Below are 8,990 nucleotides of genomic sequence, written 5' to 3' on the forward strand. Positions count from 1 at the left end.
AGACATTTGGAGTAGATATTCATTTGCAGTAAATGAAAGTATTTAAAATCTTGAGTTAAACTTAGAAGAACACAAACTCTAACAGAAAACTTTGTTGATAGGTTTTTGTTTACAGATGTTAAGTTAAAGGAGTTTTAATCGTGACGTATAACCAATCAACTCACTCCAGAAGACAGAGCGACCACAGATAGATAAAGGTTCAGAGCCAAAGTAGCGCCATTTTAAAATTTATTACCGTAAATTGGTAAAAAATAAAATACTGATAATCAGTAAATCAGTCAGCCCACAATTACTACAATTCTACAATGTATGTCTCTTTCCTTTGACTTGTTATTTGTACAATATACAATGTATATGATGGCATTTTTTCATCCCAAAGGCTATACTATGATGTTTTCTAAGAGACATACGATGCTACTCTGTTTTTTCTGGCCCTGCGCCGCTGCACTCCTCCTCTGTTGTTTTCTGGATTGTACTCAGCTGCATGCCTTCGTCCACCCGGCCTCCGTTGACTCGTCCCGCCTGCCGTCTCTGGAGCTGAAGCTGGATTGGAACAGACCAAAGTACAGTCCAATCACGATGCCAGCTGCCTCTCAAAAGGCTCCTTCATCTGGCAGGTGGTGGCACTTCTGAGGGGAAGCTGAGTTGGCCCAGCAGAACTTTGGAGATGTGTTCCAGTGGTTGGTGGATGTGTGGGGAGATAGAGAGGGACCTTTGAATTGTTCACAAAGGAAAACAGGGAAGCCATTGGTAGTTTTAGTTTAGGGTGCTACTGTGGTGTGTTTTGGGGTTTTAAGAGGTGAACAGGAAGAGTTTTTTTTTCCCGTATTGATTATCTTTTACTTTGTTCCTGGTTGGAATGTCCATCAATGTCAATGTGAAGTTCACTTTTAGTTCTGTTTATTTTTATTTTACTAACACCCATTTGCTTTTCACCCCCTCACATGTTGTGTTGTTGTAAACTTACTCTTTCAAATAAATTCTCGTCTAACCCTCTGGAAACCAGCGTTTGGACTGTTTTTATGTTGCTTCTCACCTACTTCAGACAGCCGGGACATAACAACGTTTTGTGGACTAAAGGCTTTACTATGACATTTTTAGAGCGACATGCTATACTATGACGTTTTTTGAGCAACATGTTATACTATGACGTTTTTTGGACCAAAGGCTATACAATGATGTTTTTAGAGCGACATGCTATACTATGATGTTTTTGGACGACATGCTAGATGACGTTTTTAGATGGACATGCTATACCATGACATTTTCTGAGCGACATGCTATACTATGACGTTTTTTGGACCAAAGGCTATACTCTGACGTTTATTGGACAACATGCTATATGATGACATTTTTAGACCAAAGGCTATATTCTGACGGTTTTTGAGTGACATGCTGTACTATGATGTTTTTAGAGCGACATGCTATACTATGATGTTTTTAGAGTGACATGCTATACTATGATGTTTTTAGAGTGACATGCTATACTATGATGTTTTTAGAGTGACATGCTATACTATGACGTTTTTTGGATGACATGGTAAACTATGACGTTTTTTGAGCGACATGCTAAACTATGACAATTGTTGAGCAACATGCTAAACTATGACAATTGTTGAGCGACATGATATATTAGGACATTTTTTGGACCAAAGGTGATATGATGACGTTTATTGGACGACATGCTATACGATGACATTTTTAGACCAAAGGTTATACTATGACATTTTTAGAGCGACATGCTATACTATGATGTTTTTTGGAGTGACATGCTATACTATGATGTTTTTTGGAGTGACATGCTATTCTATGATGTTTTTAGAGCGACATGCTATACGATGACGTTTTTTGGGTGACATGCTAGACTATGACAATTGTTGAGCAACATGCTAAACTATGACAATTGTTGAGCAACATGCTAAACTATGACAATTGTTGAGCAACATGCTAAACTATGACAATTGTTGAGCAACATGCTAAACTATGACAACTGTTGAGCGACATGATATATTATGACATTTTTTGGACCAAAGGTGATATGATGACTTTTATTGGACGACATGCTATACGATGACATTTTTAGACCAAAGGTTATACTATGATGTTTTTAGAGCGACATGCTATACTATGATGTTTTTAGAGTGACATGCTATACTATGACGTTTTTTGGACAACATGCTATGCTATGATGTTTTTAGGACGACATGGTAAACTATGACTTTATTTGGACGACATGCTATGCTATGACGTTATTTGGATCAAAGGCTATATTATGATGTTTTTTGAGCAACATGCTAAACTATGACAATTGTTGAGCAACATGCTAAACTATGACAATTGTTGAGCGACATGATATATTAGGACATTTTTTGGACCAAAGGTGATATGATGACGTTTATTGGACGACATGCTATACGATGACATTTTTCGACCAAAGGTTATACTATGACGTTTTTAGAACGACATGCTATACTATGATGTTTTTTGGAGTGATATGCTATACTATGATGTTTTTTGGAGTGACATGCTATTCTATGATGTTTTTTAGAGCGACATGCTATACGATGACGTTTTTTGGGTGACATGCTATACTATTATGTTTTTAGGGTGACATGCTATACTATGATGTTTTTTGGAGCGACATGCTATACTATGATGTTTTTAGAGCGACATGCTATACTATGATGTTTTTTGGATGACATGCTCTGCTATGATGTTTTTTGGACGACATGCTAAACTATGACGTTTTTTGGGCGACATGCTATGCTATGACGTTTGTTGGACCAAAGGCTATACTATGACGTTTTTTGAGCGACATGCTAGACTATGACAATTGTTGAGCAACATGCTAAACTATGACAATTGTTGAGCGACATGGTATACTATGACATTTTTTGGACCAAAGGTGATATGATGATGTTTTTAGAGCGACATGCTAAAGTATGACAATTTTAGAGCGACATGCTATACTATGACGTTTGGGCGACACGCTATCCTATAGGCTTTTTTAATTGACATATTACTATGACTTTTTTTTGTTTTAGTTTTGTTGTTTTTTTAGCAACATATTATAATAATTTGAACAGTTTTAAAAATTACTATACTTTTACTTGTGCAATGAAATATTATTCTATGGCATTTTTTTTAGACAACATATTATACTCTGATGTTTTCTTGAATAACATACTATTTTGACAATATACTGCACTATGACATTTTTTGAACCACATATCATACATGACAATTTTAGGCAACATCCTATCATTTTGTGCTTTTTGAACCACATAATAATCTATGTTTTTTTTTTTGCCGACATGCTATACTATGAACTACAGGCCACACTATGTTATTCTTGAAAAGTATACTGTATTATGACATTTCCTGAACTACATCCTATACTATGGCGTTATACACAGAGTGCTTTGGTTACATGTTGATTTATAATCTAGATTTGTTTCTGTTTTGTTTTTTGAAGGGGATTACCACAGATCTGACCGTGAACACCGTTGACACCCACCTGAGGGAGACGCTGCCTAAGATCTCAAGGCTGCTTGGTCGTGGTCTTTCTGGTCCTGCTCCAGAACGCCTTCATCAACTACGTCTTCTTTTGAAGAGGCCCTCAGATGCTGCAATCTCTGACCTTCAGGAGGAACTGCTACTTTCACTCTGTAACGAGACGGCGGTTATTTTAAAGACCCAGCGCCTGGCAGCTTTGAGTGAAAGTTTAACACCCATCAAAACGGAACTACAGACAGTTAAATCTGAGCTGTCGGTCAGTATTTCAAACATCAAGTCTGACCCGGCTGCCCTAAAGCATGCTGTGGGTTAAACGGAAACTTCACTCTCCACATCACCGACGACATCGTCACACTCCAAAGCAGAGCACCTGTCTGCTGAACTTTTAAAAGTGGACAATAAATGTGAAGAATGTGAGCAGCAGCAGACTGTGAGCAGCGGAACAGATGTGATCAGAAAGAAGTCATTTTCTTTTTTCTTTTCTTTCTGGTTGACTTGATGCTGTCAAATGCAGATGTTGGAGCTGATTCTGATCTTTCAGGATAAAAAGCTGCTTTTCCTTCACAGACTTTTCAGGAAATTATTCTCTCAAGTTTTCTCTGCTATTTATATTTTTATTATCTGTCATTATTTCATTATTTCTTTATTGTAAAAATAAAGTTTGAGGCATAAAGACTCATTTAGTTATTTTAATCCTGAAATCTTTGATGTAGCAGAACTACACTTCCATTTTCCTTCTTGTACTTCTGATACTAGAACTAAACATATCTTCAACACGGATCATCTGCTTTTAATGAATCAGCAGCAACATCACAACAACAAATGACAATTTTCAACAAATTCATGAAACTGATGTCATTTAAAACTATCAGTCTGTTTTAGTGTCAAATTAAAGTTGATTACTGACAACTAGAACATTAACGTTACTGTTTTAATCACATTTAAGTTTCCTGAACATTACATTAATGTCAACCAGCCACAGTTTTATGAACTTAATGAACCACATTACAGGAACACAACACACTTCAGCTGTTTACATGAAACTCAACACATTAGCTTGATGCTATGTTAGCTTTAATCAGGCTACGACTGCAGCTAGCTCGGTTAGCATCGCAAACATTAAAGCTAATATTTACTATGCTAGCTTTCTTGTCTAGTCAACACACACTGAAACAAACTCCACCAACATCTGGAGTGCATGGCACACATTACATCTGACACTAAAGCTGCATATAAAGTGCATTAAAAGCGGCACCGATACGAAAATAAACACTAACTTACCGAACTATCAGAGTCCTTTCAGTGTCTGCTGGTAGAATCAGCCGAAGGTAGAAAACTGGTTAAAACAAGCCAACGGGCAGGAAAACTGTCTGTGGAAAATGTTGTGCTGCTCCACCGATAAATAAACAAACAGTTATTATATCTGAATTAATCCAAACGAGGAGAGCAGAGTCTCTGCTGCCTCCTCCATAGGACCTGTCAATCATTCCAGACCAGACTGTTAGTCAAGTAGTCCCGCCCCCTGGCTTCGCAAAACTTTAATGCTCTATAAAAAAATCAGTATTGATTTATTTTAGGATCGGCCACCTGATCTCTCATTTTTACCATGAAAACTCACGAAAAAAAAATTTATATACAGTGTATGCACCGTACTCTGTTTGGCTCCACACTTGCTTGCTGATGACCACTTCCGGTCTCAGAAAATAAAAAAACTGACCTTTTTTCGTTTCTGTCTTACTGATTTTACTTTTTTTGTTATTCTAAATATAAAACGAAAATCAAAGCATTTTTTAGAAAAAATCGTACATCCCTTTTTGATCATGAAAAGGAAAAACGCCTTGTATTTCAATTTTAATTTTTGTATTTTAAAACGAAAATCAAATAACCACTCTTTTTTGTTTTTCAATACCCGTTTCAGAACGGAAAATCCAATTACCAGATCCGTACACGGACCGTGAGAGTGGGCATCTCATACTTTTAGCACAACACTGGCAACCTTAGCTTTGCTGAATCACAGCCTAAAGCTGACATTGAAATTGAAAACCGATTATCAGTGAATATAATATGAGAGTTCATCATCCAGTACTGACAGTATTGGATGCAAAATTTTGAAAACTTTATCTCAAACTGGACACTCCAAGTTTGGCACTGCTCAGCGAGACAATGATGGATCCAGTAATCACCACAGTAATCTTGACCTTTTACAAGATCACTCCTTCGTGGGACACAAATAAAACCACACACTGACATATGCTCGGCTTCTGTTAATTGTTAAAGCTGACTGATAGGTCGACTGATTAATATGCAGAGCGCTGTGCTAAAATTAGCGATTTAAACCTCAAGAAAGACTGATAATGCTGGTGTGTATGGTGAAAAAGCTAGAAAACAACCAAACATGCTCAGTGTGTGCACTGCCAAGACACCAAAGAGAGAAAAGAGAGCCAATGGTCTTTTCTGTGGGGTGACGCTGCAGATGACTCAAGAAAACAACCAATTTTAAAATGGACTGTTGCTATACTTTTTTCTCAGCCTTTCCTCTGCTTTCTACCTTTCATCACCCAAGGCTGAAGTAGTGGATTAATAGTTGCTGTATTTTCTCCCGCAGTACTTGTTTTTACACTAATTTTGGTCATGTTTATGTCCTCTCTGGTCGCGCCATGAAGGTGCAGTAGCTGGACACATACTAGCATCCCTCATTAACCTCAAGCTTCTCATGTGAGACATTCCTCTCTTGTGCACACATGCACACACACACACACACACACCCACACAAATGTGCACACCTCTTGTAAATTCCTGGGATAGTAAAAAGGGGAATGAGCAAAACAGAAAGAGAGTAAGAAGACTGAGTAGGCTATTACAGGGGAAAGAGTGTATCCCCTGGAGGAGGCATGGGCTGAGAAGGCGTAAATGAGGGAAGCGCGGCGGCCATTCCTGTAGCCTCATTAGTCATTAGCCACAGTAATGGAGACCCATCCGTTCTGTCAAGGCCTCCAGAAAATCTTCTTTGACACGAATGCCTTCCCTTTCATGCGATTCCACATCAGCGGTCCAAGCGAAGGCAGAAGAGTGGGAGAAAGATAAAACAGAGGCTCTTGCTGCTGGGTTCATGTTGCATGAGAGAATTTGTGTGTTTGGTAGAGTATTACGAGCCTCGATTAGGGTCTTGCGTTTGCTGTCAGAATCCATAACGCTCTTTGGTGGTCGACTTTGCGGCCTTGATGGGAGGATTCACATGCTCTATGCTTGTGGTAAAGATTGGTCTCACTGGTGAGGAGGCCGGAGCAGAAACTGTATTGAATATGCTGTTTTCAGTGGGAGCTGTAAAAGGTGAGAGAGAGAAGTCTGTGGGCTGATTTCACATTAGTGTCTTTATGAGTTGTTGTGCCTTGGGAGATGTGAGAATTGTAAAAAGGATAATGTATTCCAGTATTTCTATACTACAATATGCATTAAAGGATACAGAACTAAACAGTGCAGTGTCAGACTACTGTCTTTATCGATTTACGTATCTGTTTTATTCACAACAATCTCTTTATTTGAGTTTAATAAAAAAAAGTGATAGGAGTTGTTAGAAATTGTTTAAATGGCTTCATTTTTTATGAATATCTCAACTTTGCATTTAAATAAATCTAATTATATCATGACGTGTTTGAACAGGACAGCGAGCCAAATCTGAATATAAATAAAAGCTGGTCTGAAAGGAAACAAACTGTGAAAATAGAACAGGCCAAGAAGTCAAAACTGCTTTGTGTGATACTGTATGATATTTAATGATATTAACTAGAGGTTTGCATGTAATGAAAGAAAGTCCGGTTGAATATAATGTCACTTTTAAACATATAACATGCAGTAGAATGAGGGAGAAGAGGAAAAAAAACTGAAAAAGCAAACATTCTGGTAAATCTGCATGGTTACAATTGCAATCTTTATATGGTTTTATGAATCGTTCTCATTGGAGCATCTGTGCCAAGAGTCTACATGTGCACAAATTAGATTTCCACTTCTGCTGCTAGTCATAAATTGAGCTAGACCTACCCTTATCAGCTGTTTTGCATATGAATAATCCCGACAGCTCCATTAAACTGTCAGTGAAACACCAGAAAAGTAGAAGACTTTCACCAGCTGACATTAGAGTGAGCTCCTCAGAGCACCAGTCCCTGCGTTTGGCCACTACTCATGGCTCAAACTATTTTCTATCATTGTGTCATTTGTTCATTAATTATCACACACACCTGCCAACCATCAGCAGCCATTACACTGTATCTCAATCAGTGTCACTGCACTTAAACAAAAGTTAATCAGAAATGATGTAGGTTTAAATGTGATGTCATTACTTTTAAAACAGAATCTTCAAAGTGGATCACAAAAAAGGATAAAATTCCTATAATTCATACACAGGATGAGGGGAGGAAATGAGGAAAACAACAACACTTACAGGAAAACATAAATAATTACATACAACAGTAAATACGCTGAAATCACACACAGCAATTCTGTGCATTTACATCATTTATATATTGGCTCCTGCTGAGTGCTGAGACTAATTCAATCAAAAGAAAGCTACTAATCAGTGAACTCACATGGTGTGGTGTCTGCCTGGATTCCTGTGTGGTTTTGAAGCTCTGGACGAATTCTGTCTGTATTGTTAAGGAGCATCTCTTGTATTTTTCTCAAGACTTGTAAAATAATGATTCCTGTCCTGCGTGGTGAACTTTTCATAGAAGAAGCTGTATGAGGCTTGTCTGAGAGCATCTCACCAGTGCACATAGGACCCAGAAGCTTCTTGCAAAAGCTGCATCTTGACAAAGTGAACATAAAGAGGACTGTAGTTGCCACTTGTTCGGTGTCTTTGACAATAAATGCGGCTCTCTGCACTCAGCAACTCTGTTTTCAAGCTCACAGGAAGGTCAGAACTCTGAGTTACACACAGTAAAAGAACAAAATTGCATCTTACAACTCTTCCAAAATTAGCTATGAATATCAAACCAAAGCTTAAATGCATCTGAAATGTGCAAGTGCATGATTGCATGTCTTTCCCGCTCAACTTGGCCTCCGGGGATGTTCTTTTTCATTTCTGGACAAGGCAAGGACACAGATTCACTGTCTACCAATTTTTAAAGTCATTTTTAACGAGTGTGACGCCCGGACCCATTTATTTATTTCTTGATAAATAATACGCTATATCCCCTCCTTGGAAAAAACACGGACTGACAGGCTGCTTGCTTCATCCCCTCCCAGCCTAACCTCACCACTTCACCATACTCCACCTCACACCTCTTCCTCCCCCTCCGATTCTCGCCGTACTATTTCCATACTGTGTTCACATTCCTTACCGTGTGGCATCATCATCAATAGTCATTTAGGAGAGGGCCGCTTTCCACACCACTGGATGCAATGAAGATTCATCGCCGCCATTTCAGAAAGGGTTGGGTGAGACGTACAGAATGAGGGGGAGATGGAAATTGTGCACA

At 38.4% G+C, this 8,990-nt stretch overlaps 2 long non-coding RNA genes across 2 annotated transcripts in view; one reads left to right on the top strand and one right to left on the bottom strand.

The window, feature by feature from the left end:
• LOC111562979 (uncharacterized) overlaps positions 1 to 3,609 on the top strand; it is an 88,188-nt gene extending 84,579 nt beyond the window's left edge. Inside the window, exon 6 of the long non-coding RNA XR_008601234.1 lies at positions 3,476 to 3,609. This is a non-coding gene — a long non-coding RNA (uncharacterized LOC111562979). The remainder of the gene's footprint in view (positions 1 to 3,475) is intronic.
• Positions 236 to 4,921, bottom strand: LOC129348618 (uncharacterized). The gene is made up of 3 exons (XR_008601236.1): positions 4,798 to 4,921; positions 3,518 to 3,666; positions 236 to 712 (listed from the first exon to the last, which is right to left on the bottom strand). It is a non-coding gene; the product is annotated as an uncharacterized LOC129348618 (long non-coding RNA).
• Between the last annotated feature and the right edge of the window lie 4,069 nt (positions 4,922 to 8,990).

The sequence above is a fragment of the Amphiprion ocellaris genome, chromosome 3 (assembly GCF_022539595.1).
Source record: "Amphiprion ocellaris isolate individual 3 ecotype Okinawa chromosome 3, ASM2253959v1, whole genome shotgun sequence".
Classification (NCBI taxonomy): Eukaryota; Metazoa; Chordata; class Actinopteri; family Pomacentridae; genus Amphiprion; species Amphiprion ocellaris.